Source organism: Panthera leo, chromosome C1 (assembly GCF_018350215.1).
Source record: "Panthera leo isolate Ple1 chromosome C1, P.leo_Ple1_pat1.1, whole genome shotgun sequence".
Taxonomy (NCBI): domain Eukaryota; kingdom Metazoa; phylum Chordata; class Mammalia; order Carnivora; family Felidae; genus Panthera; species Panthera leo.
In genome coordinates, this window is record NC_056686.1 from 181,442,310 (window position 1) to 181,455,080 (window position 12,771).

A 12,771-nucleotide genomic window follows, 5' to 3' on the forward strand; every position below is an offset into this window, starting at 1 on the left:
TAAAAAAAAGATGTTATCTCAGATAGACAGGATGTACATTATGTTTTATAGCTCTAAATACAGCTGTAAGACACAACCCTTCCCTCCCCCAAAAAAAGAAAAGAAAGATTTTTAAACAGCACATTCGACCCAGAAGGAAGAAAAACAAAAAGCACACACACAAACTGGTATCATCTCTATGGTACTTGAACTAAGTTACTGACTTTATTTCATAATAAAACTACTATAAAAATCCTCAAACCTCTCAGATTCTTAGAAAATAGTTATAATAAAATTTTAATATAAGCAACCATTCAATTTAATTTTTAAACTGTCATTCTTTGAAGTTATACCTTCACATAACAAGATTTTAACACAGCAGGGTAATGACTACTCATTTTAAATATAACTTCTCATGGCCAAACAATTTTGGTGGTGAATTCCCATTTTGTGAGTTTTGTTACTGACATCTGAATGACTACAAGAAACAGAACTTATTTCACAGACTACCTACATTTCAATATTAAATTCAAACTTTTATAGGTCTTAAGAGTTTTTTCTTTTGGTAGAACTGAGCTCTATAATTTTGTTAGATGAGTGACCGTATATAAAACCTTATTCTACAGTTCTGTACCTTGAACCCATATTTATCTTCAACTTTGTGATATTTACATATATTCAGTTTTAACAAAACTACCATTTCACATTAATTGAATTCATATAATTGCAGACTATATATTTTACAATAGTTAGGACTTCCTCCTATGTTTACCAAAAAAAGATCCAGTATTATTCTTCTAGCACCCTCTTTCAATAACACCGTAGGGTTTTTGTTCTTTCTCTGCCACATTTTTCCTCTGTTTATTTCCTACTTGACATGTACTGTTGTTTACCTTCCTAAATTCAAATGCCAACTATATTCAATTTAAAAAGCAGTGTGATAAGAGTTCAGTGTTTTCAGTTTCCATATTTTTGTGGTTTTATTCTTAAGTCAGTAATTTTTTCTTTCTCTAAATGTGTTGGTCTTTGTAGAAACAAAGACCTAACTAGTTTGGGTGTACATCTCTAGTGGTCTAAGGGTAGCAGCGTAGCATTCTGAAAATAACATTTGGACTGAATCACATCTGAGTCTGAATCCAACTTAACCATCATACCACCTATGAGATCTTAACTAAATTATTTAACTTCACCACTGTTATGAGCCAATTGTGTCCCTCCCTTCAAAATTCACATGCCGAAGTCCTAGCCCCCAGCACCTCAGAAGGTGAATGTATTTGGAGTTAGGGCCTTTAAAGAGGTAATTATGTTAAAAATGAGGTCATTAAGGGGGCCCAAATCCAACGGGATCAGTGTCCTTATAAAAAGAGATTAGGCCACAGAAACAGAGGGAAAACCATGTGAGGACACAGGGAGAAAAAGGACATCTACAAGCCACAGAGAAAGATCTAAGAAGAAGCCAATACTGTCAACACCGTGATCTCAAATTTCTACTCTCCAAAATTATGGGAGAATAAATTTATTGTTTAAGTCACCCAATCTGCAGTACTTTGTCATGGCAGTGTGGGAAACAAATATAGCTACTTATAAAATATATATATATATATTTCCAAATGTATAAGAAGGGATACAAATATAACACTTTTTCAATCTTATTGCTTTGCCATATTTCGTTTAAATTAAAAATAAATATAACAAATAAATATAAATATAAATATAAAATATTTATATTTTATAATAATATAATATAATATATAAATATAATAATATAATAATATTATATAAATATAAAATATAAATATAAAAAATAAATATGATAAAAATAAATAACATCACTGACACAGTTGAAGTTGGTCCCTTCTTTACATGCCCAGTTTACATTCCCACTATCACTAGGTGGGAGACCTTATCATTTTCTTGCCAACATTTGTCCCATTCAGGCCTTTAAATTTGGCTATTGTAGTGTGATGAAAGGAAATGAAATCTTGTGATTTACTTTGCATTTCTCTGATTACCAGTGAAGAAAGCTTGAATTCTGTTTCTTCTAAAGCATGGATTATAATAGAACTCTCAGAAGAACTCACAGAACTCTAAAGATTAAAATTAAAATATGATGAATTCATGATGAAGGATGCTGGTATAGTGCTTGTCATGAGAGTACATCATGATTGTTCAGTAAGTAAATATTGTTAATATTCTACCTAAAGATACTCTCTACACAGTCTCTGGGTACTGTTGAGTAGTTTGTACTGTTTTCATATACAAATTTCTCACCCCAAGTTAGCTTACACTCAACTCTTAAAATTCTGTTTTATTTATTTTTTTTTTTACTGTGTTTTGATAAACTATTTATGTACTTTCTTAGTTCTGATAGCACTCAGTTACACTGGCCATATATTCCTCTCAGAAAAATCAATATGGTTACCAATTTCTATGCTCAATCTACTTTTTTTTTCAGGTCATCTTTGGCCTTTTACAATTTTTTTCTAAATCTCAAAGTCTATGAATATGCCTGCTTATGATATATTTATATTATACATACATATACACATAAAGAAGGGATATAACTGTATCATGTATACAAACTGGGCTAAATTCCCAACAGTGTCCATCAATCAGGCCTTGGGAAATACAAGAATAAGAACATGTCAAATTCACTCACAGAGACAGAGTACAGGCTCTTGACTCTGATGTTCACCTCAGGGAGACTGTAGAATCTAAGATGTTTATCTCATGCTATGATATATCAGCTACAAAGTGATGTATTCATAAGAACTCTAACAGAACTAATTTTATGAGTAAGTATTTTTTGCTCTCAAGTTTCCTGAGTCAATATGGGTCTTAGATGTGGTCAAAGACTTATGCTCAATGAAATATAATTTATAATAATGAAAAAAAAACTTATTGAATGAATTCCAAAGTCCAACAATGTTTAAATATACCTAAAAATAAGATGTATATACTCAAAAACCATGCTTCCAAAGAATATTCTTAACTCATATAAGCTTAAGTGCAAAAAGGAAGACACAAAAAGCATATACATGATAATTTTGTGGCAAAAATAAAAAAGCAAAGAGAGGATTGGAAATTAGGGCAAAATGTTAATAGTGGCTATCTCTGGGTGGTGGGATCATGACAGTATTTATACTTTCCTGCTTTTAAAGTATCTACACTAAGCAGGTACTACTTTAATAATAGGCAAAAATTAGTAAATGCCTTTGGAAATGCCTTAGAGAAAAAATATTGCTGTGAATATACATGATGAGACCCTAAATGCAGCAACTTGCCCACTTGCAACAGAAAAATCTATCTCTTCACACATTAAGGGTTTACTTGGTTGTAGGTTCAAGAGACATTATTGCTCAAAATTTTTAAGGCCTCAGCATTTTCTCTGCATTTATACAGAGCAGATGGTGTTCACTATCCAAATAATATTTCAGCTTTTATGCAGAGACCATATAAGCATTCAAGGTAAGCACTAAATAAGAATTAATGCCTTGTTTAATACTGGACAGAAAAGACAATTTAACAAATTCTAAATTAATGTCATAGATACAATTCTATATAATGAATAACAATTTGTAACCTTAAAACATACACCTTAATTATGAGTATCACTTGTGAAAATCTAGACTTATCCTGGGTCCCCTGCCCAACAACTCCAAAATGTGATATCCAAATATACAGATAAATATTAAGTTTTGTTATATCTATTATTTAGTTATGTTAGAAAAGAGATGACCTTTTTAAAAAAGGATTGATATGGATTATAATAATATAACTAGGGCCTTATTAATTGAGCTACTTAATAATATTTCCTAATACTGGACACTGTCTTATGTTTAATTTTTTTACCCTAGCAACTTTTCCTTCCCTCACATTCATAATGCTCAATGTACCCACAGGCATTTTTATGACTATAAATGTAGCTGAAAACAGCACTGGGCAATCAGCAATTCTTTTAAATACATGTTAATACAAAAATCTTTTTTTGAATTGTGATACATTTCAGACTAGCTCTGAACACAGCTACGTCTCAGAAAAAAAAAAGCGAGCACATTTCTGAAGACAGAACCTGACATTTACCTACTTATTGTTAATATACTACAGACTGCTTAAGGCATACATATAGCGTTCTATATTTTCCTTCTATTTACTGCACTTGAACCAGTTGCCACAGCCTAGATATTTTTCCATTTCTTCTCCTTTGGCCAATTTTACATATAATGGACCATGAATGTTACCTTTGTCTAAACCTCCCACAAACATCTGGTTGCCCATCATGTAAGATTTAATCCTTGGGTACATGAAGGCTATCAGTCAGCTCTCTGTCTCTGTGCCTTCCCACCAATTTCTCTTTAACTCCAACAACAACCCCAGACCTTTCCTTATTTTCTACCACAATTCACATAACTGATTCTACATTGCCAATATGTCCCAATCTATTTGAAATTCATTTCATAACACTTTATTAGGCTATACTAATTAAAAAAAATCTTAAGGGACTTAGTAGGTAACTGTGAGTGTGTGTGTGTTCAGGGACACAGTCAAGCACTAGAAACAGTAAGAGGCAAGATAAAATTAAGCTTCCAATTATACAGTACCTCAAACTTATTTTCAAATATTTTTCTTTCATTAATTCCCATTACAATAATTACAATAAGAATTCAGATATGGATCAGTGAAGGAAGTAACAGAGGAAATGTTAGGTTTGGTCTGGGCCTTAACTTACTTGAAAGGAGAAAGCAATGTGATGTGATCAGAAGTAAAACAACCTATAAATAGCTCTATTTTTAAAAATATTCATCACAATATTCATTTCAAAGTTATCAATAAAAATACTTTATAAGAATAGAATATTTAATATACAATAAATGAAAACATCTACAGAATTAAATCGTCTGCTTTTATCCCTTCATTAGCTACCCAGTACCGATAAGCTAAAGCCCTTCCTGCATGGCAGAGAAAAGCCTTTTGAGGCCAGGTACACACCAGTTTCATTTCCTGCCACACTTTTTTTTTGCCTCCACATCTCTGAAACATTCTTTCTACTTCTCCTTAAAAGGCTAAGTCTTCTCACACACGCTTCATATCTCAACACAAAATGTCACCTCCCCCAGGAAGCTTTGCCTAAAACCCACAGGTTGGTCTAAATGCCTGAACTTTATACTTCAAAGAGGAGGACTAGGAGGACCCCCGACAGACCTCTTTACCTCAACAAGTAACATGTTAGGCCGCAGTTCTCTTTAGTGTCTAAAGGGCAGCAACATTTACTTGTGAGTCTAAACTCCCATCATGGTGTCTGGCACCAGATAGTAATTTTTTTAATGTTTGATGAACTGAATTATAGGAATTATGAAATACAGCAACAAGAATTTTTAGGTGCATCTCGGATCTTCAAGGGTTTAGCAGAACTTGAGATCCATCTTGAAATTAATAGTATTGGAGCTTCAAGCAGCTTAGTCTCTGCTTAATCAATACTTGGCTAAATAAAATAAGAAATATTCTAAACTGCTATTAGAGAATTTAAATTCTAAACAGCATAGCCATAAAGCTTAGATAAATGGAGAAAATTATTTTTTCATATACTGTAATGTAATACCAACAATTTATTTCGTATTTACCTGTCTTTTCAGACTAAGTGGCCACATTTTTTAATGTGAATACCTATTTCAGCTAAGAATATCAATATTTTAAAAGCTACCTCATTCAGTAAATTCAGAAATTTGTCCTGGTAAGGACTGACCAATCTACATCATTGTGAAGAAAATTCAAAAGGCAACTGGTAACAATGCAAGGCACAAGATTACGGGGAAAGAACTCCTTTCTATGTCAGCATTTAATAGCTACCAGTTTTTCCTAGGAAACAGAGGAACTAGAGAGTTATTTATCTAGTGTCCATCAAAATAAAGTAAGAACTTTCTGCTAGGATGGCAGAAGACTCCATTTTTAAGCCACTGATTAGAAGTAAAGGGACAGGGATGAAGAGGATTTTTAATTTCAAGGAAGAGACTATATTCCTTTTACTAACTATATTCTAATAATAGGTTTTGTTGTTTTGTTTGTTTTTCAAGATTGAATAGGAAGTGTAAGTCAGGAATTTAATCCTGGAAATCACAAAAGGAAGCCAGCTGACTCTAGCCCAACCAGTCTAAGCACATACTACCCAAGGGCTGAAGTTCCAGGTAACGACCCCATGCCTGACTGTGTGCCATGACAGTAAAGCCCAGGGCTGTCTCTTCTACCTTCAGAAGGAAAAATTAAACCCTATAATGTGAACAGGACAGGAAGATGCTGAAAAACAGAAATACAGTGGACCAACAAATACATAGGGCTTGTCATTCATCAAATGGAAAATTAAGTTTCTATTGTAAAATAAAGTACTGTTTACACACCGTTCCACTGAAGTACCGTTTGTTCAGTAATCATTACAACACAAAATGGAATATGATCCTTTAAGGATTAAAGATGAAACTACCATCTCATTGTTAATATCAAAATTTTAAATGCTTAAAGTAGAACTATGCCCTCTTATGGTGGAGAAATTGCAAAGGGTCAGGGATGCACCAAAATACACTACAAATATTGAAAGAAATTGATTAGCTTAGATGTTTAAAGTAGCATTCCAGTTCAGGGTTAAATGTTATTGGAAAAAAGGGGGAAATAAAAGATATTTTTAAAAATTTAACAAAATATGTCTTGAAAATTACATCACAACATATTTAGACAAAAATATGTTTGTAATTTTATTTTTTTGTAACTTAATTTATAAGTACATCTGTTAATTGAAATATTCAAAGAAATATCCTTTAATATTAGTCTACCAGAGAATATAAGCTACTTAAAAATAAAATCCTTGAATTTTGTCATCACTATTACGGAAAACTATAGCAACTAAAACATTAAAGTTGTTCCAAGTGGAAAGGAAGTATACAAATGACTGTTAATGTTACTGATACAATCAATAGCCACAGAATGCAAAAGAATTCTTAAAAAACACAAGAATCAATCAAAATCTTTTAAAAGCAGTCAATCTAGCAGCACTATTCTTAGCTGCCAATTTTATATACAGGAAATATGCACTACAATATAATATGCATGCAATTTTGAGACAATTTTAGGATTTAGTGAAAGTGTCAGCAATTGATTTCCTTGATTCATGGGTTTTTAATTGGGTCTCTTGAGGACAACAGGCAATTTTTGATAAGGATATTCTCTCATAATTATCAAACAGTTTCAAAACAAAGCTTTTAAATGTTTACTTAACACAAGTAAAGCACTGCCAAATGCAAGCTTAAAAATAAAATTGTTTGATTAGAAACATGTCATAAAATGCCTTTATCTTTTTCAGAATTGTTATTAATGTGCTGACATAGTGACTAATTAGTCAAGGCTTGACTTTCCTAAAAACTGATTCTATCTTAACCAAATTGTAATTCACTATTCAGAGTCCAAAAGCAACTACCTACAACCATTCTGTCCACACACAAAAAAGAAAGACTTTCAAATGACTACACAAGTTTTACTTTCAAAACTTAAATATATTGCCATGTAAATATATTTCACTTCAATTTTTGATTCATAATTTAGAAAATGACCTAAAATGCATGTTATGCATCTCAAAAATAAGCAGATACTAATTCTGCTTATTAAAATATTAGAAAAATTTTTTAAAAATGAAACATCTCACAGAAGGATAAAGAGGGAAGAAGAGGGGACTTAAATTAGAGCACTGCTTCTATGGACAACTTTTTCAAAAATACAAAGTTCTATGGGTAAATGGCTTAATACTTATAAAACAAACACTTTAGAAGTTGTTAAAAACTTACTTCTGGACAGTTCACTATAAAACTGTAAAATAGTGTATCCATGAGAAAATTGGCTTATTATATTTTCCTTTAATAAAGTTGTACTCGTGGGCTTATATTGCCAGGTTACATACCTAGGCCACCACTTGCCCAATCTTCCCTGCAGACCACGCTGTCTCAGCGCACACATTCCCAAAGATGAGAACTTAAAGGGGCCACGCCGCATCAAACATCTCTGCCAAGGTTCAGCATTTCACCGGTACCAGAGGTAAACATTACGTTGGCAAAACAGTGAATGCGATACACAGACCTAATAGTATTGAAATCTGATCAGTACCTGGTTGGATTTTTAAATGTATTTTTTTAATTTTAATTTGCAAGTTTGCGTCCGAGTGTCTCTTAGTCCCATCACAGACCGAGGAAGAAAACGATCAGCTACCAGCTGCCATAAAGTCTCTTTCAACTTTGTCTCTACTAATCCCTCCACGGGAATTCAAATGAAGCGCTTTTCCCTACATAATAAAACCAAGAGCTGGATAAACTTCAATACTGTAACCATGACGTAGTTGTATAGTTTGAGGATGACTCGTCTACACTTAAGTGATTTACACGGCATCAAAATAAAATCAGATCGCTGAACATTACTGAAACAACTGCAATTCGTCTGCTCCATTCAGTGACTTTAAGACACTGTTCACAAGCAGTTACCGAAAATACCCCACGAGATGAACACCAAACTTTCTCGAGACCAAAGGCAGCTGTGAGCAGAACGTGTCCACCAGTCCAGAGGTGAATACGTCCTGTGCCCACAGCACAGCTGTGAACTCGGGAGGGACAGGAAGGACCACATCGACGCAACGTGGAAGGGGCACAAGTGAGCGGGTCGCGCAGGGAGCCCCCGCGGGACGCCACCCCGGAGAGCCCAGGCGAGCCAAGCGACCGCGCGCACACGCAAGACACGCTGAGTGGGGGGTTGGGAGGACCACCGGCCGTCCTCGCCCAGAACCCGAGGGAACTCGCGAAGCAGGACTCCGGCCGGAGAGCAGAGACGGGCCCCGGGCAGTCGGACCACCTATTGCGAGGCAGAGTCCCAACCCACCTCCACTAGGCTGACGGTCGGAGTTCTGGGGAGACCCTTAATTCGCCCACACTGCCTGTATCCCTCCTCGGGACCCCTCCCACGTTTGGGGTCTCCGTATCCAGGGTAAAAGGGGCGGGTTCACGGGTTCAGAATCGAAGCCCCGAGCCTACCCACCAGTCGCGGCAGGACCGCGGTCGCGCGAATCGGAAGACACTGACCGCTCGGGCCACAGGAGGTTCTCTCGGGGCTGCCCCCCTCCAAGGGGGCTCCCGTCCCGCCACACGCCGGTGGCCACCACAGGACTTGTTCTCCAGCTCTAGCCCAGTGAGGCGCCAGGTAGCTCCGAGCGTGGCAGGACCCACTTTTACTCTTCTGGACAACGGCCAACAGCAGTGACCTGTTTCCCTGTGAGGTGGCTCACGGCGACGGCAGCAGAGACGGTGACCGGAGATTACAGTTGAGGTTTGAAAACTGCAGCCGCGTTGCGGGGCAGGGCTGTATGCTAGGACCCACCCCCTCGGCCGGGAGAGCCAATCCGAGAGCGCACGGAGGGCGGGGCTGTCACGTGACGGGTGGGGCGGGGCGCCGGCCGGTGGCGCGTGCTGCGGGGCTGGAGGGGCCCCAGAGCGGTGAGAGGGTGTGGCCCGCGCGGGGCGGGCCAGAGGCTGGGCGGAGCTGCGGAGCAGGTGGGGACGCCGGGCTAATTGCGGCCAGGGAGGGGTGAGACCAGCGCTGCCAGGGCTGAGCGCAGGGCTGTAACCTTAACTGGGTGCACCATTACCTGCCTTCAGAGTGGTCAGCCCACGAGGCGTGAATATCTGCAGATTGGGAAGAGGAAGAAGTAAAGTTACTCCCAGCTGCTCGGTCATTCCCAAACTTCTGTGTCTACCAAAGACTTGTTTTCTAACTCTTCCTAGTCATGTTTTCTATGGCTTGAACCCATTCCGCAAGTGGAGCCCCAGGTTGCTACACTTGGCAGGCATCAGCATCGCTTGGGATTTTATGGAGCCTGAGCGCCACCACTAAAGTTCGCTTGAGGAAATGGAGTCCTGAGGCATAGCTGAGAGCAGTGTAAAGGAGAGTCCCCCTAGGATGAATTGCTGATTTTGCATATAGGATGCTAAGGGAAAAGATGAAAGCGCACAGCACCTGCTCAGGATTTGTTATCCCTTGAAGAGAATGAAAAGGTTGAACGTTCTCTGCAAGACACCATTGAATGTTTAAAAATATATATAATGTAGGATTGGTTGCCGAGTATATTTACAGTAATTGTCGAAGATTACTGGGAAAATATATTGGGAGAGGAAAAGTTCTGTTTTGAAATGCTGTAACATTTAGTCAACATTTAAAAAAAAATTTTTTTAACGTTATTTATTTTTGAGAGACAGAGAAGAAGTGAGAGAGGGGCAGAGAAAGAAGGAGACACAGAATCCGAAGCAGGTTCCGGGCTCTGAGCTTTCAGCACAGAGCCTGAGGCAGGGCTTGAACCCACAAACCATGAGATCATGACCTGAGCCAAAGTCAGAAGTTTAACTGACTGAGCCACCCAGGCGCCCCGAGTCAACACTTAAAGAGAAGGTTTTCTTCTATCCCAGTAGGCCAAGCAAATTCTGATCAAGCCATTTCTTTGCTCTTCATGCTGTATTTTTCTTAAGATAAATGCATAAAATGCCTCATAATCATTTAATGAAGTTTGTTGTTACTTAACTGACTCATCACAGTTTAATGTGCTTATTCTCTAAGCCTCTCGCTTGGAGAATACTTCCATCTAGTTTCTTGTTAACAACTGAACTGACTAAAGAAGTCTACAGTTATGATGGAAGCAAGCAAACTAACTGAAAGCTGCATGGTGAAATGCACTTTTTAGCTATCATCATCTAAGAGTCCACAAACCGGTAAGACTGTTCCTATCTTTTCTTTTATGAGCACTGGGGCAGTACCCCAGAGGTCTGAGTACCAGCACTGGAACCAGTAATCTCTGGGAATCACGGGACTACATCATTGTGGTGATTTTTGGTGTGTGTGTAACGCTAGACCTCCTCAAGTCTAACATTTGATCATTCGCCAGCTCTTATTCTCCTCACACTCAATCTGCCTTCTCCTCTTGTCAGTAAAGCCAGTCCCACATCACCTCACACCTAAAGGCAGACCTTTCTCCCTCCATCACTGCTTTAAATCAACCCTCCTTGCATTCACAAGCCCTAGGCTCCAACCAATCAACTTCTAGAAGATCTTTGCGTACCTTGCATTTCCAGCCTCTGCCGTAGCTCTAGACTTTCACCATCATCCTCATCAGCACCTGTTCATCAGTTTCCAACTTTGAGAAGGTTATCCTCTCCAGAAATCGGAAATCTTTACTGATTTCTCCTTTCCACTCCCAGCTTGATCACCTCTTTGCCTTATGTTGCGCACATTGTACTCATCCCATGTTTCTCTTATGCCCCTAAATAGATTGTTAACCCTTGTGCCTGATGTCAGATTTGCCGGCCAGGATTTAGCATATTATGCCAAGGATGTTCTACCCGAGTTGCTTGGCCTCAGGAACTATGGTTCAGGTAACAAGGAATTGCTGGTGCAGAGGAGCAGACTAGACCATCTGTGCCTTGCAATAAAATTCAGGAGTCAATATGTCCCTCCATTCAACCTAATTTACCTAAAGTCATTCACAACCTTGTCAAAGGTGCACATCTTGCTCTCATTCCTTTGAGTAGGAAATCCTCTTGTGACCTAATGGTCATTTTGTGGTCATTGCCTCTGACCACAGAGTTCATTAAGTTGATCCTCGAATGCCACATACTGACCAAAGATAATGGTTACTATATGGGCTGACTGTGTACCTGCCAAATTCGTATGTTGAAGTCCTAACCCCCAGTACCTCAGAATGTGACTATATTTGGAGATAAGGCCTTTAAGGAGATAATTAAAGCAAAATGAGATTATATAGGTAAGTGTTACCTAAGATGAAGAGATCATACCATCAACAAAATGAAAAGGCAGTCTACTGAAATGGGAGAATATTTGCAAATCATTCTCTGGCAAGGTGCTAACATTCAAAATATATAAAGAGCTCATACAACTTCATAGCAAAAAAACAAACAATCTGATTTTAAAATGGGTAGTAGAACTGAATAGACATTTCCCAAAGGAGTCATACAGGTGGCCAACAGGTACATGAAAGGATGCTCAACATCATTCATCATCAGGGAGGTGTAAATCAAAACCACGATAAGATGTCACCTCATACCTGTCAGAATGGTGATTATCAAAAAGACAAAAAAATTAATAATAACAAGCGTTGGTGAGGATGTGGAAAAAAGGGTACTCGTGCACTGGAAGTAAGAATGTAAATTGGTGCAGCCACTAGGGAAGAGTATGGCGGTTCATCAAAAAAATTAAAATATAACTAGTATATATCCAGTAATTCCACGTCTGCATATTTGCCCAAAGAAAACGAAGACATCAACTCTAAAAGATATATGCATTCCCGTGTCCGTTGCAGCATTATTTACAGTAGCCAAGATATGGAAACACCTAAATGTTCATCAATGGATGCATGGATAAAGAAATTGTGGTATGTATACAAGGTAATATTATTGAGCCATTAAAGGAAATGAAACCTTGCCATTTGCAACAATGTAGATAGGCCTCAAGGTGAAATAAATGCTAAGTGAAATAAGTCAGGCAGAGAAAGGTGAATACCATACGACCTCACTTATATGGAATTAAAAGCAAAACAAAAGAAAAAAAAATCAAGCTCATAGATAAAGAACAGATTGGTGGTTGCCAGAGATGAGGGGTGAGAGATGGGAGAAATGGGTGAAGGGGGTCAAAGGGTACAGACTTCCTGTTATAAAATAAAGTCATGGGGATATAATATACAGCATGGGAACTACAGTTAATAATACT

The 12,771-nt window shown here is 37.7% G+C and overlaps 1 protein-coding gene across 3 annotated transcripts in view; it reads right to left on the reverse strand.

The window, feature by feature from the left end:
* The window catches only part of STK17B (serine/threonine kinase 17b), a 31,441-nt gene extending 22,270 nt beyond the window's left edge, over positions 1-9,171 (reverse strand). The window contains exons 1-2 of one of the 3 annotated variants that reach the window (XM_042949534.1): positions 9,040-9,126; positions 7,919-8,094 (exon numbers count right to left, since the gene is read on the reverse strand). The gene's annotated coding sequence lies outside the window, so the exon portion shown is untranslated. Of the gene's footprint in view, positions 1-7,918; positions 8,095-9,039 lie in introns of all 3 variants that reach the window. The other 2 variants (XM_042949533.1, XM_042949532.1) reach the window with 2 other exon arrangements.
* Positions 9,172-12,771: the final 3,600 nt, after the last annotated feature.